Source organism: Myotis daubentonii, chromosome 1 (genome assembly GCF_963259705.1).
Source record: "Myotis daubentonii chromosome 1, mMyoDau2.1, whole genome shotgun sequence".
Classification (NCBI taxonomy): Eukaryota; Metazoa; Chordata; class Mammalia; order Chiroptera; family Vespertilionidae; genus Myotis; species Myotis daubentonii.
In genome coordinates, this window is record NC_081840.1 from 207,681,075 (window position 1) to 207,692,303 (window position 11,229).

The 11,229-nt window shown below is 39.3% G+C and overlaps 1 long non-coding RNA gene across 1 annotated transcript; it reads left to right on the forward strand.

Annotated features, from left to right (window-relative positions):
* The first annotated feature begins 1,019 nt into the window (after positions 1 to 1,019).
* Positions 1,020 to 10,478, forward strand: LOC132227499 (uncharacterized). The gene is made up of 3 exons (XR_009451194.1): positions 1,020 to 1,090; positions 3,303 to 3,433; positions 10,203 to 10,478. It is a non-coding gene; the product is annotated as an uncharacterized LOC132227499 (long non-coding RNA).
* Positions 10,479 to 11,229: the final 751 nt, after the last annotated feature.

Genomic DNA, 11,229 nt, shown 5'->3' on the forward strand with positions numbered 1-11,229 from the left:
CTCATAATATCTCGACAGCTGATATGTATACTGTGCTAATAATATTAACAATTACTATGCCACTGGGATTCCCCAGGCTCTGACTTTAAAAAAAAAAAAAAAAGAGAAGCTATTTTAAAGCTTATTCCCTTATATGAACTGATTTCCTGTTTATACCTGTCATCAGCACCGTCTCCCCATTAAGACAAAGATGAGTTTCTTAATAGGGAAAGGCTTTCCTGAATGTAGGTGTTTTGAGTTAATAAGCAATGCTGTGTGAGCTAAGCCTCTTCTGGAAATGCTGGGAGTACTGGGAATGATCAGAGGAAATGTTTATAGTCACTACCTCCCTGGTCAGAACTGGGGAGAGAACTAGCTTCGCACTGTTATTGTTGACGTGGTTCAGAAGGCATTCAGAACGTCAACAGGCCTTCTCTGCTGTGGTTCTTCTTTGGACACAAAGGGGCAGCCTGCCAATTCCTGCTTGATGTGAGCGGGTAGCCGAGGCATCAAGAAATCACCCTTGGGTCTCCGCAGATAGCTGCTGAGCCGTAGAGGGAAGAGAAGGAACTGAACCAGACCTCTGCTCACCTGTTTTCTCCTTCCCTCCCTGCTTCTCATTCCTTTGCAAAGGCTGAATGGGAAAGGCACTGCTGGCTCACAGACGGTGGAGGAGCCTCAGATGAAATGTTGACAGGGGGCACCGTCAGCAATTAAATTCTGCCCTATTTTGTGTACCATTCTTGTGAGTCACATTCGTGAATAGTAGCGAGAGATTTAATGATCGCATATTTTTTATCTTATTTCCCTTCGGTCGATGGCAATTTTTTTCTGTTAATGTCAACTTAGAGCTCAAAGTAATTTAGTAATTGATTCTAAGCACAGCAGTTCGCCAATGGCAGCTCTCCATTTGTGGGGAATATCTTTGCTAATTTTATCCATCAGAATGAGATTACCATGCTAATCTCTCCTATCCTCATCTCTTGGGTCATTTGGGACATGCTGATGCAAATGACTTATTAGACACAAGGCCTTCGTCCATCCCCAGGACCGGAGAAAGATGAAAGAAAGCCAAGATAAGGATATTATAATGTCCTGACACACACAGATGGTATGCATACCTAATGCTAAAATTGTAAGACCCTAAATTGGAAACTGGTATTTAAAACTTGTAATGATAAATGAAAAATACAATGGACCAAAATATAGTAAATGGATTTAAGGGAAAGAACAAAAAGACTTAGGGCAGAACAAATGCATCTGGAGACATGTAATTGGAAACCTAAACATTCACTGGGCCAGGGAAACCCAGAAAGGCATAAGTCAGGTGGGGGCGGGGGGGGGGGGTTAAGGGGGGGAGGCACTCTTAATGAGATTAAGTGGAGAAAGCCAAAATGGCTCTGTTAACAAAAAGATTGAGGCTGTATCTACAGACACAAGCTGTCCGACTGTTTTCAGTGAATGACTGGTTACTGGCTAAGTTAGCGATTGGTTGTTAGCCTGATTTAATTAAAATGCTCAAACCAGTGTGAGCGTGTGTGGTAAAAATAGCCTGAAACTAGTTTGGGTTAGGAGTACACAATAGGGTATTGTATTCCACAATGGGCTGAAAGGCTTTCCAAAGACATTTCTAGTAAGTGGATACATTCTAAAATGCTTTGCTTTATGAAATAGCTAAATATTTAGAGGGGATTCAGAAAAAATCAGTTTAAATAATTCAGGTAAGAGGGGATTTCAAGAAAGAAAAATTTGTTAATATAGTGGCTGAGTGAGTTTGTACGAAGGCAGAAAACCCCCCAGAGAGATAAAAGATATTTAGCATTTAAGATGCCTGATGTGAGATCAAAAGAGGAAAATCTAGATATTAAGCAGATAAATAAATCCTGTCTTTATTCTCCTCAATGGAAGGGAGGAGAAACTGACATTATGGTCATTTTATCTTAAAAAAGCCAGAACCTTATTACCGAAATAGCAAAGATATATTATGATACATCTAAAATAATACTATTTCCAAGTTCTAATCATTGGCCCGATTATTTCAAATGTTTTGTACTCTAAAGCTGCTATGTCACAACATCAATAGCCAACAATAGGACAAAAACTCAGATGCATGTGGTTGTCACATACTCCTAACCTTCAACTCCCCACTCTGAGCCATCACATGTTACTGCCAGATTACTCTTTTAAAAGCCAGTTCCCAGACTGAGCTAGGCTAGGGTGAGACAGTGATGGGCTCACCCGGGGTGCAAGTTTTAATGCGGGGGGGGGGGGGGTGGCAGGGTGCCAAAATACTCTATAAGCAAGATGAATACTATTTCAATACAATAGTTTTAAAAATCAAAGTTAATGCCAAAGAAATCCAAGATGAACAAAATATAAAAAAGCTCTGAGCTTGCACAACCCTGCCTCATTCACTTTATCTTAACTCTGTGCCTGGTTTTAATCAAACTTTATTTACAAAAATAGCAAAATAGGGATGGGGGGGCTATAGTTTGCTGATTTTATTTTTAAAAGATTATATATTTATCTTGATTACTGAGGTTTTTTGGTGTCCCCTTAAATTTTGCACCTAAGGAGAGTGCTCCATTGCCTCACCCCAGTGCCAGCCCTGCCCAGTGATTCATCAAATCAAGTACAAATTCCTCATCCTGGCATTTCGGGATTCTTGACATGGGAGGTAGCATGGTGTAATGATTAACTCCACGGGCTTTGAGTTAGCCAGGCTTAAGGGCAAACCCTGGCTCTGCTGCTCACCAGCTGTGGCAAGCTTGGACAAGGGACTTCACCTTTTGGCCTCTCAGTGTCCTCATCTGTAAATGAGGATTACATTTACAGGAGACATCATCCTATTTTTCCAGTCTTACCAGTCCACGGCTGCAGAAATGTACAAGTCTTTACAAAGTGTTTCACACCCATGTTCTCATTTAAGCCCAATAATAACCATGCCGGAGAGATAGGATGCTGCTTCCTCCAGCCTGAACCTCCTTCTCCCTCAACCCCACAAGGTAAAATCTCAGCCAACTTTCAAAGCCAGCCTCAGTACCACCACCTGTACGAAGCCTTTCCTGAATTCCCCACAGCTGCCCAACAACGAGAACCATGTTGAGGGCTTACTATGTGGCTGTCATTTGAGATTCAATGGTGAGCATGATAGAAGTGAGCACTGCCCTCAGGGAGGGAGAGTCTAATGATGCAAATGAACAAATAAACTATTAAACAAACATGTAAGATAATTGTAATTAATTATAACAAAATTAGTATGATCATATTTTATAAAATTAAGTATAGTTAAATTAATTCTAATGTCATTTTGAAAATTCCAGGCAGAAGAAACAGTAATTCAAAGGCCCTGAGGCATGAGTTTGATTTTTGTGTGTGTGTGTTTAATGTGTTTGAAGAACTGAAAGAAGGCTGAAGGGAGAATGGCAAGATGCTGTTTTCTTTGAACACTGAGGTAACTTTCATGTATATTTCTTATGACCATTATCTCTCTCCACTTTATATTCTGGTCAACTGTCTGGTTCTAGTATTTGAGAAAGTTAAGAACATGGGTTTCTTAACCAGACTATCAATTGAAATCTTGGTTCAATCACTTATTAGCTGGAAGACAATGAACAAGTTTAAATCACTCTAAACATTGTTTTCTTGATTTGTAAAATGGGAGTTATCATAATGAAACACACCATAGGGTGGTTGTGAGGATTAAACAATGAATACGTGTAAGGCATTTAGAACAACACTGGTACATAGCTAGTGCTATGCACCTGCTAGTTATTGTGATGATCATACCTTCAAGTCCCTCTAGGATTGCTTGTCTTTGCATTAATGTGGAAACTGCTTTGTGAATAATAGGCCCTCAAAATATGTATCGAATCTAGTCATAGATGAAACAGAAAATTGATACATTAAACACCAGTGATGAGATGATGATTATAGAGCCATAGATTCCTTATTTGGTATCTTTTTCTGTGCTTTCATTTCTTACCAACTGAAAGAGATTATGTGCGAGGAGGGTCAGGCTGAAATAACATTTAATAAGGGCCACTAGCATGCAGCTTTTAACATGCACCTGAAACCAACACTACTCAGTGCTAACATTATCCTTTCTTTCTTCAGTTGGGACTGTTTTAGAATTTAGGCCATGTCAAATAACGATTTTACAAATTCTGTGTTCAATAACACTGCTGATGGATCTAGCTGAGCTTTTGTATTCACTTCCTTTAGGCGGTTACAGAAATTTTCCACCACCAGGGATACATTTTTCTTGGCCAGGAGGGCTAATTGTTCTACAGCATTTCTTACCGTGGCCTTTGATCTAGGAGTAGAGGTGTGTAGATAGAACAAGTAGTCTTGGTCAACTTTGCAGACACTTTGGGATCTTAAAGGATGTACTTCCAAGTGTTTTGAAATTCCTATAAATAAATTTCCAACAATGTTGTCATATTTATTCCTGGTTGCTTATCCAAAATAACTTAAAGTGTGCTAATGACTAATGAGAGGTGGATTCAAATCCCAGCTCTGCTGACTGTCCTGTGATTTTAGTCACTTATGTAACCTCTCTCAGCCTCACTTTCTCCATCTGTTAACATATTATATCCATTTCAGAGAATTCGTGTGAGGGAAACACACACACACACACACACACAACACACACACACACAACACACACACACACACACACTTTGCCCAGGGCATGATACATGGATTCGATTCTTAGGGCAGTTCTACCATATTACCACAAACTTAGTGACTTAAAACAATAGAAGTTTATTCTCACAGTTCTGGAGGCCAGAAAGTTCAAACTATTTCACTGGGTCAAAAATCAAGATGCCTTCAGCGTTGAACTCCATCTACAGGCTCCAGAGAAGAGTCAGGTCCTTGCCTCTTCCAGCTTCTTCCATGCCTGTTGCCAGCATTCTTGCTAACTTGTGGCCGCATCACTCTAATCTCTGACTCCGTGAATATGTTGCCTTCTCCTCCTTTGTCTTCCCCTGCCTCGCCCTTATAAGAATCTAGGTGACTGCATTTAGAGCCCATCTGGATGGTTCAGTTTAATTCCCCATGTCAAGGACCTGTATTAATCAGACCTGCAAAGATACTTTCCCCATATAAATGAACATTTGCAGGTTGCAGGGATTAGAACTGCGATCTTTGAGGGCCATTATTTTAGCCTACCACCATACCTAGTTGATATTTAATAAATAGCCCATTATTATGAAAATTAGTAGTAAATCTTGAATTTCTAAAAAATTAGAATTAGGAATCTGGTAAAAATAGATATTAGTGGCACAATATTACAAATATACAGTTAGACTTTCTCTTTTAAATTTATCTCAAAAATGATTAATAGGTTATCACTCTCCACATACTACCACTTCCCATCTGACTTTGGACATGTTATATAATCCTTTTAGGCCTCAGTTTTTTTTGTTTTGTGTTTTTTGTCTACTGGCTACAACCACCGTCATAGGGTGGTCATAAAGATTAAATAATGTGTGAGAAGCCTCGCAAAAGAAAATGCTCGCCAAATGGTAGTTCTTAGCAATTTCAAAAATTAATGTAGCAGCACAAATCTGGCCCAATCTTTCTCACTTTTTCCCAGTGTCATTAGGACAATGTATTGGAAAACATAAATGTCAGTTGCCTGAGGAATAATTTTAGTTTGTATCTATAATGACCTCATTTTTTATCTCAGTTTGACCGAATTTTTTCCTGAGTTTAAATCTCAGACCCTGTTTTAATTTGCTTGATGGCTGCTGAGCTTTCAAGAGGAAAGTGCAGCTTCCTCTTTGTTTGAACTGTTTCAGCCTCAAACCCTTAGTATGGTCTCAAGTTTTATAGCGAAGTGGACGTGGGTTGAATGCTGGGCTCTGTAATTGACTTCTGCATATACCTGATGATGAAATAATTGGCCAATAGAAAGCCAGGTTGCTAAATATTACAATATGAAGTCTTGGGGATTAGTTTGTGTGCATATGTTGCAAGTCACCCACTGAGAAGGCTTCCGGAACCAATTTATGTCGTACAGACATGAGTTAGTAGAAATGACTTGTCCAGGAGTGTGCAGCTTGCTGGGGGGAAGAGCAGTACCCTGCTTTTTCTCACCCTCAGGAAGGGGAATTTTCTACTCTTCCAGAGGTGCTTCTAATAATTCCTCCCCCTCCCCCCCAGTGTTTTGTTCTTACATGTCACCTTTCTTTGTCAGCTCCTGACCGTAACCTCGATGCGCTGATGGCCTCAGTAGTCAGGTGATGGAAGCGCAAAGTCTCCTTACACTATATCATGATATATCTAATATATAACAGAGGAAAACTGAGAGCAAAGCAGAGTTTAGGTGGTTTAATTATATTGGCATCTCTTGGGTTTAGTAACATTGTTTGTGCAGAGCATTCTGTGTAGTGTGATTAGATATTTTTTATCTCCTTTTACAAAATACTATTATGTGGCTGAATTTCTGCTCAATCCTGACCCAGTGCATATAAGGGGGACTCCTAAGGACATCCAAGAAGGAATAAATCTTCAAAAAGCATTCCAAAGAGAATGAAGTGGGCTTTTTTTGTATCATGTATTAATGGGAGTGAAACTTCAAAAATTCTTGGCATGAGATTTTGGAGAATATTACAGCAATGAAATATAGCAAGAGGTAATTCACAACATTATGTTATTAGACATGTGTGCACACATGCTTATGCATACATTCAATTTAATCTACAGAGTTAATCTGATGTATAGTTATACCAACTAACATCCTAGGAGTTGAAGCTTAAATCGAAGCAATCCTGTATAATAAAAGGCTAATATGCAAATTGTCCCCCTGGGAGTTCCACCAACCAGTTGTTTGACCGCTCACTATGATGTGTGCTGACCACCAGGGGGTGGTGTGGAATGAAGGAAGGCCCCGCCAGCAGCCGGCAGCCAGGGGAAGGAAGGCCCCGATAGGCTCTGATAGCTGGCCAGGCCTACGGACCCTACCTGTGCTCAAATTTCGTGCACCAGGCCTCTAGTAATAATAATAATAATAGCTACCACTTATTAAGCACTTATTATATGCTAAGACCTTTATGAGGATCTTGTTTACCCTCATAATAATCTAGGAGGCTGATTTTTCTTTATTCTTAATATATTTTAGCTCCATTTTACAGGTGAATAAACTGAGGCTTAGAGAGATGAAGCAACTTACCAAAAGTCCGGGTGGAATTGGGGTTTGAATCCATGATCCCTCTGCTCAGGGAATTATTGCCCATGGTTCCAGAGTTCTCCACTCGCCCTGTTAGCCATCCCTGAGCCATTTCATGTTTAGTTGTGCAGTTGTTTCTGACATACGTTCTCCAAAGCGGGTAGTGAAAACGCAACATGCACTTGCGATAGTGTGAATGGTTGTCATTTCATATGTGAAGTGGTTGAGGATGTGAGTCAGAAGAAGAGCTTTGAAGCCAGTGAGAGCTGGCCACACATGTTACCTGAAGCCTTTCTGCATTTGACTAGCCAGACCACAGTTGCTGTCACTCCCTTGCCACCCTGCAGAGTTCTTTCATTAAGTTTTAAAGAGCTGGGAAATCAGTGAAATTACCAGTAAATATATAATAGGGCAGGAGGACATTTTTATTGTTGTTTTAAAATGGTTTATTGAGTTCACATAGAGGAATATTTTATTTATGAATTTAATATAAATGCCATGAAATATATGCAAAAATACATGAAACCTACCAACAAAATGATAACAGTACTAAAAAAATATAACAGCACTCAAGTTCCACATGGTTTAATTTTACCAATATCCTCTGGGTTCCATGGGAAGAATTTCAGCATAACCTAATTACTTTCAGTTCAATGAAAAAAAAATTGACTGAATTTCTACTGTGTATGTGCTAGGCACTGAATCTACATGAATGAGTAAGACGTGTGACTGTCCTCTTTTTTTTCTAACTCCACATAATATGGTCCTTAGAATCTTTCTCAATACAGCTCTCCAAGTAGTAATTTTTAGAGTTGGCTTGTGAGTTGTCGCCTCTCCTCTAAGGTTTTTCACTAAATATGTGAAATACCATCCACTTAGAATGGTTATGATTGAGGCTTTACTAACATTCACAATTCACTTCACAAAGATTTATTGAGGAACATAACAGCTAATATAATAACTAATGTCATGGAGTGCTTGCCATGGGCCAGGCACAGTGCCAAGTGCTCTTCTTGCATTATTATTTAATTCTCATAACAACCTTCAGGGGTAAAGGTAGATGTTGTTATCCACTGTAGTAGACAGTTACAGATTAGTTTTGTTGTGTTTTTGGTCTTGCCCAGCACCCACCGTCTCTTTATCTGCAAGCAGAAACTCAATTTTTCTTCCAAGAACTATCTCAGTCTATGTAGTCAGGTGAGATTGATTTCATCCCCGATGCCAGCAGTAAGCATATGACCCAAGCCTTGCCAATGAAAATATGCACATTCCTGGCCATAACAATTGGTCCAAGCTGGACCAATCAAAGGCAATGAGAGACACACCGGGTCTTTGCTGGACTCTTGGCAAAGAGGCACTTCTTTCATTGTGTTTGTTAAAGCTGTTTTGATAGAAACTGGGAGCTAGCTGCTGTGACCACCTGGCCCCTTCCTGTACAATGCTGGGGAGATCCTGGCTGAGAATGTGGTCCACATGGAGGAAAGCAGAACTCAGACAAGGAGAAACCATTTCCACATCAGAGTTGGAGAATCTCAATCTGGCCACTTATAAAACGAGATCTTCAGTCGGGCCAGTGTGGGTCAGTGGTTGAGCTCCGACCTATGAAACGGGAGGTCACTGTTCGATTCCAAGTCAGGGCACATGCCCAGGTTATAGGCTCGATCCCCAGTAGGGGGCATGCAGAAGGCGGCTGATCAATGATTCTCTCTCATCATTGATGTTTCTATCTTTTTCTCCCTCTTCTTTCATCTCTGAAATCAATAGGAATATATATATATTTTTTAAATGAGCTCTTCAGTTTTTGCCTTTGCCCCTGTTTTATACAATCATGGTAGCTAGTAAATCCCAGTGTGTGTGTGTGTGTGTGTGTGTGTGTGTGTGTGTGTATGTGTGTGTCTTTAATAAGCCAGTTTGGTTTTGGTTTTGGTTTTGTGTTTTACAATCAAAAGACTAACCCAATCCCAGGTTACACATGGAAATTCTTAAACTACAGAGAGTAAAGTATTTGTCCGAGGTAAACTAGTTAGTGGTGAAACAGGCTTAAAGTCAGGCTTCCGAGTTGGTGCTTTTCACCACCATGTTATTCGATTTGGGCATTATAATGGAATTATCTCTCAGTACTCAAGACTGAAGAGTAAGGTAAAGTGCACATTGGTATTAGACGTGATAGAGCTTGTGCAGGGTTTGAGGACTAACTTCTAGACAGCTGAGGTGGAAGATTTTAGTTGCAATATTAAAAAGTGACCTTGGTGAAGGCAATAGGGGTCAGGAAGGAGATAGTCCCCGAGTATCCAGGGTCTGGACAAAGGGCTTTGTCATGCTAAAGGGGAGGGAAGTATCTCTTTCCCTCTTTGATGATAGGAGAGCTCTGGAAACATAAGAATTTGCTTATGTTTGTGGCTTTGGGGTCAGAGCTTAATTTATACAGCAGCAAAGAAGGAGTTGCTCTCTAGGTCTCAGAGCACGTGGAGCACTCAACAAGAGCGGACTTTATTAGGGTCCTCGATAACTCAGGAACTACCTTTTGAGACAATCCCATTGGGCCACAATGAAAGGACATGATCTGATAGGTTGTCATTTGACTTTCTCTCATAAATCATTTGGTCCTGAAGGTAACAAAAGAGATACTACAAAATAAATACTTACATAAATCTTAGATAACTCCAGTAGTTATCCAAGTAAGTATGAGCTAGTTATGCAGTCTATATAGCTTTTCAAAACCCAGAGCTTTTAAATGCATCAAAACACACTTAATTCCTAGTGGAATGAGGTAAAACATGCTCAATTAATTATTTATTAAAGCTGGTTGTTACCAAAATAAAAAAAATAAAATCCTCTAACCCAACCCTTTAAAAATTTAAATCATATTCAACATGGGTAGACTTAGTAGGTTTGCATGTATTTTGTAAAGTATACTCATTGTCTCGTTTCTAGAAAAAAAGACTCATTTAATTATTTAAATCTGTCTAACAAATTTCTCAGTGTCTCAAATTTTTTAATGTTTTCTAAAGTAATTTAAATTAATTGTCATTTCTTTCTGGTTTAGGATATCTGAAAAAATGTAAAGATGGTGGGAAGAAGTAACCCAATAGAGAACATATTTTCTGACATTATTCCTGCTGAGAGTTGATGGGAAGATAAAGCATGCCTGGAGGCAGAGGGATGGATTCAATGACTTCTTGAAGCCCTTGGCAACTGGATATGTCTAGGGTTATGATTATGATTATGTTTATTTATTAACATTTACACTGGGCTATTTTAGTTGATTAGTACAATGCAATTACTAAAAATCTGCAGCTAAAAGTTCTGGGAAATGTCTACATTGCTAGGAAAGGCTAGATATGATATCATTTCTGATTTTCAATAATTTAATTAAAATAAATAAGCATATTACCTCCATGTTACAACAGTCTCTTCTCATACTTTCCAACATGATGAAGAACTCAGTCTGATTGCTTAAAGTGAGCACAATGAGAGTTTGCAACCTCAAGTTCTTTGTTAATACTCATAAAACCCTTCTCTGCCCATAAAACAAGAAAGGTATATTGTCTTAAAGTGAAGGGGCCATGGACCTGAACTTGATTGCCTGCTTGCTCTCTTCTAGTCTCTGATGGGTCTAGTGTTATGGCCATAGCCTCCCTCTGGCCAGGGCCAGACTCAGGATGCTGAATGGGCAGTGGCCTGTGAAGTGGACCAGAAGAGGGACCCTTAACCAGACAAAACATTATCTGTGTTTTTTATATTCTTCCATTATAGATTGATCCATCTGAGATAGACTTTATTCCTTGTTAAAATGAAAATTACTCTAAAAATTTGCCCCTGTTAAGTATCATTAGCTATAAATGAATGCATATAGATTAATTTTCCACAAAATTTCTATTGAGCAGTAGTTCTCAAAGTATGATCTGGGGACCCCAGAAATCCCCAACACTCATTCAAGGGTCAGTGGGGTCAAAACTATTCTCATAACAATACTAATGGATTATTTACAATGTTTACTCTCATTCTTTCTCATGTTCAGTGAAGTTTTCTAGAAGTTACATGACAGGTGATACTGCAACAGTTTGAATGAA